Consider the following 17,556-nt stretch of genomic DNA (forward strand, 5'->3'; position numbering starts at 1 on the left):
TTTCAGCACCGAACTTTGGGTGACCTATATAGAACCTGGGGTGTGATCTTTCCTAAAACTGTATTGAAATGGATCCAGTACTACTTGCCTGTTATCTTCATAGTCTCCCAACTGTTTGAAAATCAACTTTCTCAATCAGTTTCCCCACCATAAGCAACACCAAAATTGGCCTATAACTTTCTGCCAATGCAGATCTCAGGCAGCTTTTTTTAAACATTGGCTTTACTGTAGCTGATTTTGAGGCAACAAACAGGCCCACTCCAACTTTTGTGTATTAGACGATCTTGGGATAGGCCATCTTGGTAGCTAATTCTACTCCAGGATTACATGACCTGGTACGTTCACGTCCACATTTCTGAATGGAGATTGAATTTCACTGCTTCTGTTAAGATTGTTCTTTCACACATTTGAACTTTATTTCTTTTATTAGCACTCACACTGCCAAAATATTTTAGATGATTCAAGAGACATTAAAGCAGCTTGATACAACAGAATATGCTGCCTTCTCTGCAACAAAAGCACCTCATTCGACATTGAAGAGAGCACAGCTTTGGAACAATAATTATATATAGTTTTAGCCCAACAAAAGTGTAACACCTCTAGCTGGTCTCTTGGCCTTTGTTTCTGCCTATCTACAGTATAAAGTCACTTCCCGTCTTTCATATTGCAAGCCACAGAATATAATGCTGTTGAGAGGTTGTGTGCATCCCACATGGAAACAGCCAAACTTATGAAGCCTACTGCATTCCCTTGTGTGATTTCAGTTGCTGTTATTGGCCAAAGTACTCTCTACTTGTCAAGGATAACCAATCCATTTCATTCTCCAGTATGTTCAAAATCCTTTGTGTGCCACTGCTGTACATCCTAATTTCTGGAAATGTCAAATAAACAGAGCTATTGTCTTATAGTGCTTTAAACAACAAACAACAAACCCACAATGGGTGATTAAGTTTGGTAAACAAAAATGGAGTTTTCTATCAGTGAATCATCACCTCTACATGTCTGGCATTTGTGGAATTTGACAAGCCACCCACCCTGTCCCATCCCCCTCCCTCCCTTCTCCCCATTCATGTTATGTCTGTCTTCACCCTCTTCATCTTTTATGCTTCCTTCACTCGGTTCTAAGGGAAGGCATTCATTGTTAATTAACTGCTGAGGCAAGGCAGGAGCTGGGCTCATGGTGGTAGGCTGGGAATTTAGGGCTGGGAGAACTCAAAGCTCTTTTGGGCTTTGTAAACCCTGTGGAATTTTTTTTTTTTTTTTAAGTTCTCCCTCTTTCAGAGAACAGAGGGGGTTAGTGGACCAGCACAGCAACTACACCTCTGTATTCAGAGAACACTTGAATTTGGAAAACATTAAAAAATGGAATGTTTTGTGTTAAAAGCAAAATGAATGATTGGATTTAACCAATTAATTATTATATAGTATAAGTAAATTAACCATTAATCTGCCTCTCCTTGCATCCCTTTTCATCTGCTGTTATTCTTCCTGTCTCCCTGTTTCCAGAGCTGATTAAGGGTGCTCTGTAGGCACTTCCAACCTACCACTGGTGAAGAAGACAAATGCTGCTGGGAGAGATGTACAAGTGAACCAAAAGTGTTCCTGTTTGGGTCACTAGTAGCAGCAGAATAAATTGGAACTCAGTCAATCTCAGTTCCAAAATTATTTCTTTCTCAGGATAAAACTCCATTACATAAAGTTCAAGTGGATTCTAAATTTGACAAAAGATGTTCTTCAATTCGTAGTGGCAAATAATATTTAAAAGGTGTATGTGATCCCTCCTGGAAAGGTTATCAATAGAAATCAAACAACCTTCGAAAGCTAATCAAGAAATGTATTAAGTTATGTCCAATAAAAAAGGTATCATCTTATTTTCTTTTCCATGTTTTATTTTGTTTGATTTCTATTGATAACCTTTAAGAGTGGACTAACACGGCTACCACACCTCTCTCCTGGAAAGCGTAAGTGGGAAGATTCAAACAAGCCTATTAAAAACAAGTTGTTTAAATCAACTCTAAAGGGCCCAATGTTCAAAACTCTGGCATTAGAGGCAAGAGCTTACATCCCATAGTGCAAGAACAGTGCTGAAAACTAGCCCCACAATGCCCAAAGCAAATGGGAAGCAAATTTTATGCACCCTACTAAAGCAAAAGCAAGGGGGAGGAATGTGATCGACACATGCGCACAAGAACTGCTCTTACTGCAAAACTCCTCTGCTCAGGCACCAGGCAAAACAGGAAGTGCAAGAGCACATTGGCACCCTACCCCTCCATCATGAAAAATAACCCCCCCCCCCCCCAATTATTTTTGCAATTTAAATCCCCTAAGAGGCTCACACCAAAGTGCATGAAAACAGGCGCCAATGCCCGCCCTCATCCTGGCTTTGCTTAGACTCACAGACATGTTTTTATTCTCACTATCAGCACTACAGGCTACAAGAGCTTCTTTCTTCTTTCAAAAGAAGCTAAATCCCAGCAATATAATGTGAAATATGCAAAAAAAAAAGAACAAAGATTCCAAAAAGATGAATATGGAACCTTTATTTTTGTAAGCAAGTCCGATTGTTTAACATATAGCAGGCTCGATACGGCGGTGTTTCGGCATGTGTGCCTGTGTCAGGAGTCAAAGTACCTTGTAAAAATAGAATAAAAATCAATGAAACATTAATATAATAAAAATTACAAATCATAACAACCATGAACTAAAAGCATCATAAAAAAGATACAATGCATAAAAAATTTAAATGAATTGGTACAGGGAATGTATAAATACATGCAAGTCAATATAAACATATATATAAAAAAGAGGAAAAACATAAATAAATATATAAATACATATAAATAAATATATGGATCTGTAAATATGTGACTATATGAAAGGAACTCTGATTTTTAGCATACCTTTCATATAGTCACATATTTACACATCCATATATTTACTTATTTATACATATTTATATATTTATTTAGATTTTCCTCTTTTTTAAATATATGTTTACACTGATTTGCATGTATTTATACATTCCCTGTACCGATTCATTTAATCTTTTTATGCATTGTGTCTTTTTTATGATGCTTTTAGTTCATGGTTGTTATGATTTGTATTTTTCTTTTATTATATTAATGTTTCATTGATTTTTGACTCCTGACACAGGTACACATGCTGAAACATGGCTGTGTTGATTCTACTACATGTTAAACAATTAGACATGCTTACAAAAATAAAGGTTCCATATTCATCTTTTTGGAATCATCATTCCTTTTTTTGTGCTGCCTCACTTGTCTCTATTTGAAGGTGTTAGCTATTACATATATTTTCCAGAGAACATAATCAGTGATAGCACAAAAAAAAAGTAGGCTCCTTTAGAAATGTAAAGGGAGTTTGGAATGAGTCATACTATCATGGAATGCAAGTGATAGAAATCCCACCTTTTCATTGGAGTCATGTAGTTTTCAAACTAAAATTAATAAAAGCACTAAGAAATATCAGAAATGATAATTACAACCACAAAAGAGAGGGCTCAACTTTATAGCTAGTAATTAATGGCTTTGAAAGGGACTGCAATTTCCTCTGCATGGAGGAAGTACTAACTCCATTTAGTTCACTTCGCATTGCTATTTTTAAAAATTAAAGTAGAATAATTAAGAAAGCAGCTTTGGTAATATTACATCCAATAAGGTCTGTCCTAAACCTTGCATTTTTTTCATCTGTGCAGAATTTGTTAATTTTGGCTACAGCACAGGGATGGTGGTTTTTTTTTTTTTTTTTTTTGAAGGGGTGGAGGAGTAGCCTAGTGGTTAGAGCAAGGGGCTTGGAAGCCCCATTCAAATCACACTACTGCTCTTGGGACTTGGGAAAGTCACTTAGGGGTCCTTTTATCAAGTAGTGGGAAAAAGGGCCCTGCGCTAGCGGTGGGGGTCATTTTTCCCGCTCGCCAGGGTCCTTTTTACCGCAGCAGGTAAAAAAGCTCCCAGACAAACATGGTCATGTGGTAAGAGAAGTCTTACCGCGTGGCCATGTGGTGGGGAGCCTTTACCACCACCCACCGAGGTGGTGATAAGGGCTCCCGTGGTAACCCGGTGGTAACCGGGCAGCGTGAGGCGATGCCTGATTACCGCCAAGTTACCGCCACACAAACCATTTCTGGGGATTTTCTTTTTGCCCCAGAAATGGTGCAAGCACGGGGCAGAACTACCGCTGGTGGCCGCGTTGGACCGGTGGTAGTCCCGATTTAGTGTTCGGTAAGCTCATGTTGGGCTTATTGACACTTTGTAAAAGACCTCCTTAACCCTCCACTGCTTCAGGTACAAACTTAGGGACCCTTTCACTAAAATGCGCCAAAAATCTGGGCATACTGTAGGATTTTACTGTGCGCCAAGCCCAGATATAACACAGCACTTTTCGGGGTGAATTTTAATATATTTTATTGCAGGTCGTGTGTGTGGTACCTGCATAGAGTTATCGCGGGAGCATTTACCGCCTCCTATTTAAGAGGCACTAAGGGGCTTACCATGCACCAATCCGGAGATACTGCCGGCACAACGCGGGCACCGGTGGTAGCTCCACCCCCAGCGTGCGGCATTTCCAGTGCTATTGGAAATATTCAAAAAATATTTCCACAGGGTCTAACCTGGTGGAAAAAATCAGACAGTGCCACCTGCTACCCGGTTACTGCTGGGTTAGTGCAGGAGCCCTTACTGCCACCTCAGCGGGTGGCGGTAAGTACTCCCTCCCCGTGCATAGTCACTTGGCCATTTCTTTTCTCTGCCTTTTTACCCACTGAGGTACAAAGGGCCTCAGCGCACAGCAAAAATGGCCCCTGTGGTTAGCACAGGGCCCTTTTTAGCACAGCTTGGTATAAGGACCCCTAAATGCTCCTGCATTAACTCTGCATTATCCAGTTCAGCATGCGCTAATTATAACATGCAAGCTGTATAGTACAGGGACGCTCAAAGGTCAATGGCTGGCGGTAGGGCTCACGCAGTAAATAGCCATGCACTACCTTTCATTTTAGCGCACGGCCATTTACTGCCTGATTGAAAAATGCCTTTTTTCCCAGCCATGGTAAAAAATGGCCCAGCACGCCAAATACATGCGTCCAAACTACCGCAGGTCACTTTTTACCGCAGCTTAGTAAAAGGACCCCCTCAGTTATGTTTCTGTTTTTTTTTTAATCTTACTTTAACCAAATCAGATCACAGAAATCAAACATACCAAACATAAATTACAGATAAATTCTACACAGAGTACATCCAACCTCAGTCCTAGATCCAGATGGACTCCATTTGGCATTCCAGTGCCAGCCAAATCCTAACCTCTAAGTCTCCGGTATTTTTCGGGAATATCCTGCTGTTTGAAGTACTAAGAAATCCATTTAATTAGCCCCCAGCAAAATAAGCAGATCTCCAGCAAAAGCCAGAAAATTATTGGCAGGGTAGCCTAGTGGTTAGAGCAGTGGCTGATGAGCCAAAGAAGCCCAGCTTCAAATCCTGCTGATGCTCCTCGTGACTTGGGCAAATCCAGAGATGCCAAGTTACCCAGTTCCAGGCTGCAGATTTTGGGACGTCGGCAGGCGCATCGGGGCCTGTCAGTTCGGCGATTTTAGCACAATCGGGTGCGGAGGCTCTGGTACATTCAGAAACCACTCAGGTAGGGGGGTTTCCCCCTGAGTTCGTTCTTCAAATGTACCAGGCTTTTGTGATGCAGCGAGAAGGTTCAGGACTGGGAATGTCAGGGGTTCCTGTCAGTTCTGTTCCCCCCTCAAAGCAGTGTGGGATTTGTAGTGCCTGACCCTGCCCAATTGAAATCAGTGCTGCAAGTCCCATAATACACCCAGATGGGGTGCCAAACAGACAGCGACCAACTCACTTCAGATGACACTGAACTGCTTTAAAAGATATTTTTTTATTTTTCAACATCCAGGACTCGACACAGGCCATGTTAGGCCTGCATTAGGAATCTGAAACAGATGGAAATTGCACCGATTACCACAATACCCATGCTGTATTCTTCCGACAAAAGGTAAGTGTGGAAATCACTATCTAGCCACAGTAGATAAGTACCATAAGAGACTTCCTTGCATACAGACAGCAGCGTACAAGCTCGCTACAACGTGAGTCAGCGGAAAAAAAACCTGTGCTTTGGTTTATTTCATTCAAGTATTTATATACCACTTAGCCCTAAGCCTAAGTGGTTTATAGCTTCATTTTACAGGCACCTGTCCCTAGTGGGCTCACAATCTAAGTAGTATGTTGTACCTAGGGAAACAGAGGGTTAAGTGACTTGCCCATGGTCACATGGAGCTGCAGAGGGAATTGAACTTGGCTCCCCAGAATCTCAACCCACTGCTGACTATCAGGAAACGGTGGGAATTGAACCAAGTTCCCTAGATCTGCAAACTGCTACACTAACCATTAGGCCACTCCTCCACTCCAGGATGGGGTGGTCAGAAATCCAGGACTGTCCCAAAATCTCCAGCCTGGAACTGGGTAACTTAGCATCTCTGCAAGTCACTTCACCATTGCCTCATGTACACATCAAAATTGTAAGCCCTCCAGGGATAGGGACATAGCTAAAGTATCTTAATGTAATTGACCTTGAACTTCAACTGGAAAGGTATGTAAGAACTTGGCCAATATGTAGAAAAGTTTGCTGAAAGGGTTTAGCCCAGTGGTTCCCAAACCTAGTCCTGGAGGCACCCCAGCCAGTCAGGTTTTCAGGATATCTACAATGAATATTCATGAGAGAGATTTGCATGCAGTGGAGGCAGTGTATGCAAACCTCTCTCATGAATATTCATTGTGGATATCCTGAAAACCTGACTGGTTGGGGTGCCTCCAGGACCAGGTTTGGGAACCACTGGTTTTAGCCAAAACCTAGTTAACGTAAGTTCACTATCAGCAAGACTTTACACCAGCAATTGCAGTCTGTGTGTGATGTCAGAAAGAAACAATCGGGCTGATATTCAAATGTCAGGGTCAGCATGTTTTAAGCACCAGCCTCATGTCATTCTCAGATATACATATCCAGCTCTGTAGAGAGAGCTGAGACTCAGCCAGTACCTGCAAGGTAATAGATAACGGCTGAAAACTGCTGACTATCCATAGAGTTAAGTGAAATATCCATGCCCTATCCTTCTCCATCCCAGCACTCAGGGGGGTGGTCTTTTTACAAAGGCACCCTAATGTTTTTAGTGTGCGCTAAATGCTAGAGCCGCCCACAGAAATACATGGGCATCTCTAACATTTAGCGCATGCTTAATTTTAGCATGCGCTAAAAACGTTAGCGCGCCTTTGTAAAAGGACCCCTATCTGAATAATGCCGAGGAGGTCTGTAAGTATTGATCACATAAGTTATTGTGCTGCTTCTAAACAAGGCAAGATCTTTCTTTCTGTACCTATAGAAAAACCCCTTCCTCTGATGGCCTCTTTCACTACGAATATTTATTCTGGGGACACAGAATGGGAGAATGTCCTTTTTGACTTAGGGGCTCTTTTACTAAAGTATGGTAACGTTTTTTTTTAATTAGAGAGTACTAATTGTCCAAATTACTGCAATAATTGCAAAGCACCTGTGTTAACTATTGGGCTGTTCTCAGCACCTGCCTTGTTTTTAACACTTACTACATGTTAAGTGGATGGCAGATAAGACAGATGCAATTAGTACCAGGAATAGCATAATGGTTCCTACAGCAGCCTGAGAACCTGGGGGACTGGGTTCAATTCCCACTGCAGCTGCTTGTGACTCTGGGCATGTCACTTAACCCTCCATTGCCCCTGGTACAAAATAAGTACCTGAATATATGTAAACCACTTTGAATGTAGTTGCAAAAACCTCGGAAAGGCAGTATATCAAATCCCATTTCCCTTTCCCTATTGAAGATTCTAGATGGAATGTTGCTACTACGGTGCCGGAAAGAATATTTGAAGCGGGGGAGTCGGAGAAACTAAACAAATTCTCTGTAACCTTGGAGGATGTAATGGGTCAGTTCAGCAAGCTGAAGAGTAGTAAATCACCGGGACCTGATGGTATTCATCCCAGAGTATTAATAGAACTAAAAAATGAACTTGCGGAGCTACTGTTAGAAATATGCAATCTGTCCCTAAAATCGAGTGTAGTACCGGAAGACTGGAGGGTAGCCAATGTTACTCCGATTTTTAAGAAGGGTTCCAGAGGAGATCCGGGAAATTATAGACCGGTGAGTCTGACGTCGGTGCCGGGCAAGATGGTGGAGGCTATTATTAAGAATAAAATTGCAGAGCATATACAAAAACATGGACTGATGAGACAAAGTCAGCACGGATTTAGTGAAGGGAAGTCTTGCCTCACCAATCTAATGCATTTTTTTGAGGGGGTAAGCAAACATGTGGACAATGGGGAGCCGGTTGATATTGTATATCTGGATTTTCAGAAGGCGTTTGACAAAGTGCCGCACGAAAGACTCCTGAAGAAATTGCAGAATCATGGAATCGGAGGTAGGGTATTATTATGGATTAAGAACTGGTTGAAAGATAGGAAGCAGAGAGTAGGATTGCGTGGCCAGTATTCTCAGTGGAGGAGGGTAGTTAGTGGGGTCCCGCAGGGGTCTGTGCTGGGTCCGTTGCTTTTTAATGTATTTATAAATGACCTAGAGATGGGAATAACTAGTGAGGTAATTAAATTCGCCGATGACACAAAATTATTCAGGGTCGTCAAGTCGCAGGAGGAATGTGAACGATTACAGGAGGACCTTGCGAGACTGGGAGAATGGGCGTGCAAGTGGCAGATGAAGTTCAATGTTGACAAGTGCAAAGTGATGCATGTAGGTAAGAGGAACCCGAATTATAGCTACGTCTTGCAAGGTTCCGCGTTAGGAGTTACGGATCAAGAAAGGGATCTGGGTGTCGTCGTCAATGATACGCTGAAACCTTCTGCTCAGTGTGCTGCTGCGGCTAGGAAAGCGAATAGAATGTTGGGTGTTATTAGGAAGGGTATGGAGTCCAGGTGTGCGGATGTTATAATGCCGTTGTATCGCTCTATGGTGCGACCGCACCTGGAGTATTGTGTTCAGTACTGGTCTCCGTATCTCAAAAAAGATATAGTAGAATTGGAAAAGGTACAGCGAAGGGCGACGAAAATGATAGTGGGGATGGGACGACTTTCCTATGAAGAGAGGCTGAGAAGGCTAGGGCTTTTCAGCTTGGAGAAGAGACGGCTGAGGGGAGATATGATAGAAGTGTATAAAATAATGAGTGGAATGGATCGGGTGGATGTGAAGCGACTGTTCACGCTATCCAAAAATACTAGGACTAGAGGGCATGAGTTGAAGCTACAGTGTGGTAAATTTAAAACGAATCGGAGAAAATTTGTCTTCACCCAACGTGTAATTAGACTCTGGAATTCGTTGCCGGGAGAACGTGGTACGGGCGGTTAGCTTGACGGAGTTTAAAAAGGGGTTAGATAGATTCCTAAAGGACAAGTCCATAGACCGCTATTAAATGGACTTGGAAAAATTCCGCATTTTTAGGTATAACTTGTCTGGAATGTTTTTACGTTTGGGGAGCGTGCCAGGTGCCCTTGACCTGGATTGGCCACTGTCGGTGACAGGATGCTGGGCTAGATGGACCTTTGGTCTTTCCCAGTATGGCACTACTTATGTACTTATGTACTATTTGAGATTCTATATGGAATGTTGCTATTCCACTAGCAACATTCCATGTAGAAGCCTGCCCTTGCAGATCAGCAATGCGGCCGCGCAGGCTTCTGTTTCTGTGAGTCTCAGACTCATAGAAACAGAAGCCTGCGTGGCCGCATTGCTGATCTACAAGGGCAGGCTTCTACATGGAATGTTGCTAGTGGAGGAGTAGCCTAGTGGTTAGTGCAGTTGACTTTGATCCTGGGGAGCTGAGTTCAATTCCTACTGTAGCTCCTTCTGACTCTGGGCAAGTCACTTAACCCTCCATTGACTCTGGTACAAAATAAGTACCTGAATATATGTAAACCGCCTTGAATGTAGTTGCAAACACCTCAGAAAGGCAGTATATGAAGTTCCATTTGCCTTTCCCTATTTGAGATTCTACATGGAATGTTGCTACTATTGGAGATTCTGTTGCTAATATTTGAGATTCTACATGGAATGTTGCTATTCCACTAGCAACATTTCATGTAGGAGCCTGCCCTTGCAGATCAGCAATGTGGCCGCGCAGGCTTCTGTTTCTGTGAGTCTGACGTCCTGCACGTCAGACTCACAGAAACACAAGCCTGTGCGGCCGCATTCCTGACTGCAAGGGCAGGCTTCTATATGGAATGTTGCTAGTGGAGGAGTAGCCTAGTGGTTAGTGCAGTAGACTTTGATCCTGGGGAACTGAGTTCAATTCCCACTGCAGCTCCTTGTGACTCTGGGCAATTCACTTAACCCTCCATTGCCCTAGCTACAAAATAAGTACCTGTATAAAAATATGTAAATTACTTTGATTACATATCAAATCCCATCCCCTTATCTTTACCGTCTATCAATATGGCATTAAGTGACCCACATTATTTGCTGCAGTAACAGTTAGGGGTAGATTCAGTAAGGGGTGCTGAAAGTTAGGCACCGGGATACAGGGCAGTAAGTGTGAATTCTAAAATGGCAGTTCTGTGGGGAATTAGTTTAAGCCTGTATTTTCATGCCAAAGTCTGGTGTAAATGATTGCGCCTAACTACTAGTATTTGGGCACATAAATGGAAGTATTCTATAAAACCGTGTTTAAGTTTGAAAATACTCGGTGTCACACTCGATCGCAACCTTACCCTCAAGAGCCAAGTAAACTCTGTAACAAAGAAAATGTTCTATTCAATGTGGAAGCTCAAACGATTAAAACCTTTCTTCCCAAGAGCAACTTTTTGATACCTAATACAATCAATAGTCCTAAGCCATGCAGATTATTGCAACGGAATCTACGCGGACTGCAAAGAACAACTCATTAAAAAACTCCAGACCGCCCAAAATACAGCAGCCAGGCTGATATTCAGCAAAACACGCTTCGAAAGTGCCAAATCCCTCCGAGAAAAGTTGCATTGGCTCCCAATCAAAGAACGGATCACTTTCAAAATCTGCACCTTAGTCCACAAAATCATGTACGGCGTAGTCCCAGGATACATGACAGACCTTATAGACTTACCAATAAGAAACAAAGTCAGATCGTCAAGATCCTACCTAAGCCTACACTACCCAAATTGCAAAGGACTGAAATACAAAACAACTTACGTAGCCAGCTTCTCCTACATAAGCGCACAACTATGGAATGGGCTCCCAAAAGCTGTGAAAATAATCCACGACCACTTGAACTTCAGGAAATCACTAAAATCCAACCTCTCCAAAAAGGCCTACCCAACGACCCCACATAACCCTCTTCACCTACCAACACAGCATGACTATGATCGAACAGGACATCATGCAATCTTCATCCATTCCGACCCTCCACTTATACCTCATACGATCACTATACAACTTTGTATTTGTTTTTCACCGACTGGGCAAACGCCTTTGATGGTACTATGCAAGCCACATTGAGCCTGCAAATAGGTGGGAAAAAGTGGGGCACAAATGCAACAAATAAATAAAATAAATATTGAACACACCCTTTATTCGCCCATGGCCCTCCCTTGGCAATGCATACCCTTGTGAGTTGCGCACTGTAGAAATTAGACACGATGTTTATAGAAAAGAGGTGTAGAACAGTTACATGCATAAGTAATAATTAGTGCATGTAAAGGCTAATTACTGTTAGTTACCACCAATTTGCAGCTTGTAGCTGTTGTCTGTTTATGTGATTATGTATGATTATGTGATTGTTAATATAACTTTGTATGTTGATAATTGTAAACCACCGAGAACTTCTGAGATTGTGTGGAAAATGAATGTTTTAAGAACATAAGAATAGCCATACTGGGTCAGATCAATGGTTCATCTAGCCCAGTATTCTGCTTCCAATAGTGGCCAACCCAGGTCACAAATACCTGGAAAACCCAATTAGTAGCACCATTCCATGCTACCAATCCCAGGGCAAACGGTGGCTTCCCCATATCTGTCTCAATAGCAGAATATGGACTTTTCCTCCAGGAACTGGTCCAAACCTTTCTTAAACCAAGATATGCCAAATGCTGTTACCACATTCTCTGGCAGGAAGTTCCAGAGCTTAACTATTCTTTGACTGAAAAAATATTTCCTCCTATTTGTTTTAAAAGTATTTCCATGTAATTTCATTGAGTGTCCCCTGGTCTTTGTACTTTTTGAAAGAGTGAAAAATCGATTCACTTCTACCCACCAGAACATTGCCTTCTATCATATGACTTTTTAATTTTCTCATCAGTCTCACATGAGGAACTTTGTCAAAAGCTGTCTGAAAAGTCGGATACACTACATCAACCAACTCACTTTTATTCATATGTTTATTTACGCCTTCAAAGAAATGAAGCAAATTGGTGAGGCAAGACTTCCCTTGGCTGAACCCATGCTGATTCTGTCCCATTAAACCATGTTTGTCTATGTGTTTTGTAATTTTATTCTTTACAATAGCTTCCACTATTTTCCCTGGCACTGAAGTCGGGCATACTGGTTTTTGTTTTCTATGATCACCCCTAGAACCCTTTTTAAAATGCGGCGTTACATTGGCCACCCTCCAGTCTTCAGGTGCTATGAATGATTTTAATGACAGGTTACAGATCACTAACAACAGATCAGCAATTTCATGTTTGAGTTCTTTCAGTACCCTGGGGTGTATGCCATCCAGTCCTGGTGATTTATCACTCTTTAACTTGTCAATTTGGCTCTGTACATCTTCAAGGTTCACCAAGATTTCTTTCAGTTCCTCCGCATCATCACCCTTGAAAACCATTTCCAGTATAGGTACATCTCTTACATCTTCTTCCGTAAAGACCGAAGCAAAGAATTCATTCACTCTGCTATGGCCTTGTCCTCCCTGAGTGCTCCTTTTGCTCCTTCATGATCTAACTGTCCCATGGATTCCCTCACAGGCTTTCTGCTCCTGATGTACCTGAAAAAGATGTTACTATGAGTTTTGTCTCCACTGCAAGCTTTTCTTTATAGTCTGTTTTAGCCTTCTGTATCAGTGCTTTGTATCTAGCTTGACACTGCTTGTGTTTCTTCTTATTTTCTTCATTCGGATCCTTTTTCCATTCCTTGAAGGATGCTCTTTTGGGTCTGATAGCCTCTTTCACTTCACCTTATAACCACGCTGGTTGTCATTTGCTCTTCTTTACACCTTTGTTAATATGTGGAATATATCTGGTCTGGGCTTCCATGATGGTATTTTTAAACAACGTCCACACCTGATTTAAAGTCCTAACCTTTGCGGTCGAACCTTTCAGCTTCTTTTTAACCATTTTGCCAGTCACCCTTTCGAAAATTAAATGGTGGTACAGTAGATTTCTTTAGTGGCTTTACTCCAGGTATTAGCTCAAATTTTATCATGTTATGATCACTGTTTCCCAGCGGATCCAATACTGTCACCTCTTGTACATGCCCTGCATTTCACTCAGGACTAGATCTAAAATAGCTCCCCTTCTTGTCAGTTATTGGACCAGTTGATCCAAGAAGCAGTCATTTATTACATCTAAAAGTTTTACCTCCTTAGCGCCAATTACTAATTGAGCCAATTTACGCAATTAAATGACCCAAGTCCATAACCATGCACTCAATTGCGCACTTATCTTTGCAAGACATTTATAGAATGAGGGGGTAAAGCGCAGTAAATTACCACGTCAACTACATGGCATAATCCTTGCCCATTCCCCAACCCCTTCCATGTAGGAATTAGTATATCAAGAACGGCTGTGCTAATTCCTGCACTTTATCAAAGGCCTCTTAAGCCTTTAAGATATTATGTTCTGCTTCTCGTGCTTCTAAGTTCATCTGCCTTTAACTGACCATCCATTCCTGTATGCAGCTGATATCTGGGAAGGATTGAAGAGATTTCATTGTAGGGAGTTAAAAGGATACTGGAGAACTTGGACTTTGTTTAAAGAGAAAGGAAAGTCATAACTCTTCCAGCTGTAAAACAAACCTTGTAGTGCAGTATCTCCAGCCAGACTGTATACAAATCTACTGATCTAGGATTTTTCATGCTTCTTCATTTGAGTCTTCTTTGCGGACCCCACTTCTCCTAAAATATAAGGTCTGTGCCTTTTACTATGGCTGTATGCCCTGCTTTTAAAATCTCTTTCCCTCCAAGATCACCATTCAGCTGTTTGTAACTTAGGGGCCCTTTTACTAAGCTGCGTTAAGCAGCTAATGTGGGTTTTACAGTGCCATAAACATTCGAGCAAGCCTGTGCTAATGTCTTCCAAATTAAAAATGCAGCCAGAGCAGTAAAATCCCACATTAGTTGTCTAACACAGGAGTGAGCAGCAACTAGGCATGACCTGGGTGAGCGGAGGATTGGTCAGTTGTGACATCTTTCACTTTCTGACACTCCCAATAATAACACTGAACGCAACCCCGCCCCCACACAAAAATCTGCCCACCCTAATAGAGGAACCCAACTCCACAGAGCCCTGACCCCCCTGGGACCTACCTGGGTCTGTAGTAGTAGTTCAAGGGGTCCCTGGTAGCAGCATTCACCCTATGCTATCACCCAGGTTGGCATCATCAACTAAAATGACTCCTCTGCTCCTAGAGGCAGTTTCAGGTACTACTGCTAGAGTTTCATGCCCTTTAGTGGTAGTACTATGAGACTATTGCTAGGGGGCAGAATACTGAGAATGTCAACCAAGGTGGCAGTGGAGGGTGACTGCTGCCACTGTTGACTCCCTGAACTACCACTATAGACCCTAGGCAGGTCGTGGGGGAGGGGGAAGGAGAAAGTCAGGGTGGGGGAGTAGGGTTCTGAGTAGTAAAGGTTTTATGTTGGGGTGGGGTTAATGTGTTGGGTTTGAGGCTGTGATTGCGGTTGTCAGAGAAGTCGGTACTATGACTGTGGGGACCAGATTGTGTTGTGATTAGGGGGATCAGATCGGGGGGATATAAGGATATATGGGACCTTGACTGGGGAAGAGAGAGATGTGTGTGGGGGGGGGGGGGGGGGGGGGATGTGCCATCGCAGTTGCTTTTTTATTTATTTTACTTTTAGTGGGTATTTTATGCTACATGCAGTGCCTGATAGTGCAGGCTTTGCAATTACTGTAAGTTAATTCTTGCTGCTACTGAGTAGTAACTGTAAAACATAAGATCCCCCCCTGAGTCCTACAAGGGTGGTTGTTCAAGCAATTTGCATGCAGATACTTTTGACCTTTGGACTTTGCACCAGTCTTCAAAGCAAAAGATCATGGATCAGTGGCGTAGCCACAGGTGGGCCGGGGCCCACCCACTTAGGGCTCAGGCCCACCCAACAGTAGCACATGTTTAGTGGTAGCTGTGGGATCCCAAGCTCGGCCAGCTGAAGACTTCCTCCAGATGGTAACGAAAACGCTACTCTCCATGATGCCGGGACCTGCGTATGTTCAGTTTTCAGCACATGCCTGCTGCAGACTGCCAAGGTGGAAAGAAACGTTTTCCCACCAGCTGAGATATTTTTGGGGTGATGGTTGGGAGGGGGGTGGGGGAGAACAATTGGTGCCCACCCACTTCTTACCTAGGCCCACCCAAAATCTGTTGTCTGGCTACGCCCCTGTCATGGATGCTTTTGTCTTGAAGCCTGAAATAGGTGTTTTCTTTTGCACCTACATTTTGTGCCTGTAAATATTTTCCTGGAAAGTAACGTGAGTAAAATTGAAAAATGCAATCTACATGTGTCACTTCTTAAACCTTCCTGGACCTAAACAAGGTTCAGGAAACAGGGCCGCTGAGATGGGGGGGGGGGCAAAATTCCCCAGGCCCATGTCTCCAAGGGGGGCCCAGTGCCGGGGTCTTTCTCTCTCTCCCTGCTCCTGATGGGACCCGGGTGATCACGTCGCGACAGGAGCAGGAGAGAGAAAACTCCGGCGCCGGGCCCCCCTTGAAGGCTGGGGAGGACCTGGAGGAGAAGACACAGCAGGACCTCTGGTATGCTGGCAGGGGGTCCCCCCCCCCGGCCCCACCAGCAGAAGAGGTCTTCCTCTAGTGCTGCTTTTTCCTCTGCCGCATTGCCTTCCAAATGGCTGCTTTCCCCCTCAGGCCGCGCATGCTCAGTTTTGAAACTGAGCATGCGAAACGTGAGAGAAAAAGCAGCCATCCAAGGTATTTGCAGTTCCAGCGGGCAAGCGGGTGGGCAGGGAGTGGCAGCAGCAGTGGCGATCCTGACCGGCTCAGTCTCTTGGCGGCCTTGTCAGGAAAGTCTCCCCTCATTGCACCTAAAAATCCACACCAGGCAGCTGATTAACGTGGGCAGCTTTGAAAGGTTACTTTCTGTAGGCCAGGGCTTCTGCTACACCACCATTTCCTAAGAAAAGGATGTTTTTCAACATCGTTCAATGCTTTCCTCTTCAGAACTGAAACAGAACCCAATGCAAATTAGGTATCATAATGATTTTCCTTTCTTTAAGAAGCTAACGCAATTATTTTTAAAGTCTGTTTTATTTGTTTTTTTGTTTTGTTTTAGCAGTTTTGATCATCAAATGAATCCTAAAGGAATAACTCCAGTCTCCAATCTATTGTTCATGTGGCTGGCAAGGGGCTCTCTGCTGCTATAGAAAAATTTTGGTTTATGGGACTTATGATCGCTGGAGTGTTTTTAATCGCTCAGAACAGGAAATAGCATAGTCTATTAGAATATATAATTATCATGGGAAATATAATTAGCAGACATAATTAAGTGGGATTGACTGTGTATCTGAGTGGTTCAGGATTTTTACTCAATCCAGCTGTTTCTGTAAGCCACATACCTCTTTTTCTTTCAGTATTGGTGGTCCCACATGAAACGGAGCTACAGAGACCACATTGCACTACAGTCTTGAGAGACTTCCATTTAATTCACATACAACAATTTATTTCATTTTTTTTTAAAACAAGCATTACATTTTCCGCTACAACCTAAGTTGTTTAATTTTCTGTGTCTGCTTCACAGGATCAGCTCTGCACAGGCTGGGTAAGAAACCCAACATATGTAAAGCCACAAAATGTACTTTTCTACTCCTTGTCTAAGTGCATCAAGGGGGTTATCCTATATGAAACTGCCTAATTTTGGAAAGTAAATGGCAGTGTTTTAGTCATTTTTGTGTGCAAATGACCTCTTATAGAATATCCACTAGTGGAAAAATGTGCACCATGATTTGATGTGCAAACTTTGGTGGTGGGCATGCACGTGGGTGGAGTTTGAGCAGTGCATGGGCGGGACACACGCCCATGTGTAAATTCTAAAGGGCTGGTGTAAGTGCTTGTGTCTTCTGTGTATGCAGATTTTTATCCCCTTGCACTAGTGTTCTATGAAGAAAACTCAGTGTCCACTTTCTTTAAACAAATAATCACCATAACCAGCGTCTTTAGCAGGTGCCCTGTTATAGAAATTGCTCTCCAAGATCTACTTCAGGGCTGAGGTGCTGCAGAGGCCTGGCTTCTGGGTTCTGTAGAAATGACAGTATTCCTGTATAACTGAGGAGAAT

General features: G+C 42.9%; 1 long non-coding RNA gene across 1 annotated transcript in view; it reads left to right on the forward strand.

The window, feature by feature from the left end:
* LOC115468767 overlaps nucleotides 1-17,059 on the forward strand; it is a 31,971-nt gene extending 14,912 nt beyond the window's left edge. Inside the window, exons 2-3 of the long non-coding RNA XR_003941916.1 lie at nucleotides 5,923-6,021; nucleotides 16,855-17,059. This is a non-coding gene — a long non-coding RNA (uncharacterized LOC115468767). The remainder of the gene's footprint in view (nucleotides 1-5,922; nucleotides 6,022-16,854) is intronic.
* The last annotated feature ends 497 nt before the right edge of the window (nucleotides 17,060-17,556 follow it).

Source organism: Microcaecilia unicolor, chromosome 4 (assembly GCF_901765095.1).
Source record: "Microcaecilia unicolor chromosome 4, aMicUni1.1, whole genome shotgun sequence".
NCBI lineage: Eukaryota > Metazoa > Chordata > Amphibia > Gymnophiona > Siphonopidae > Microcaecilia > Microcaecilia unicolor.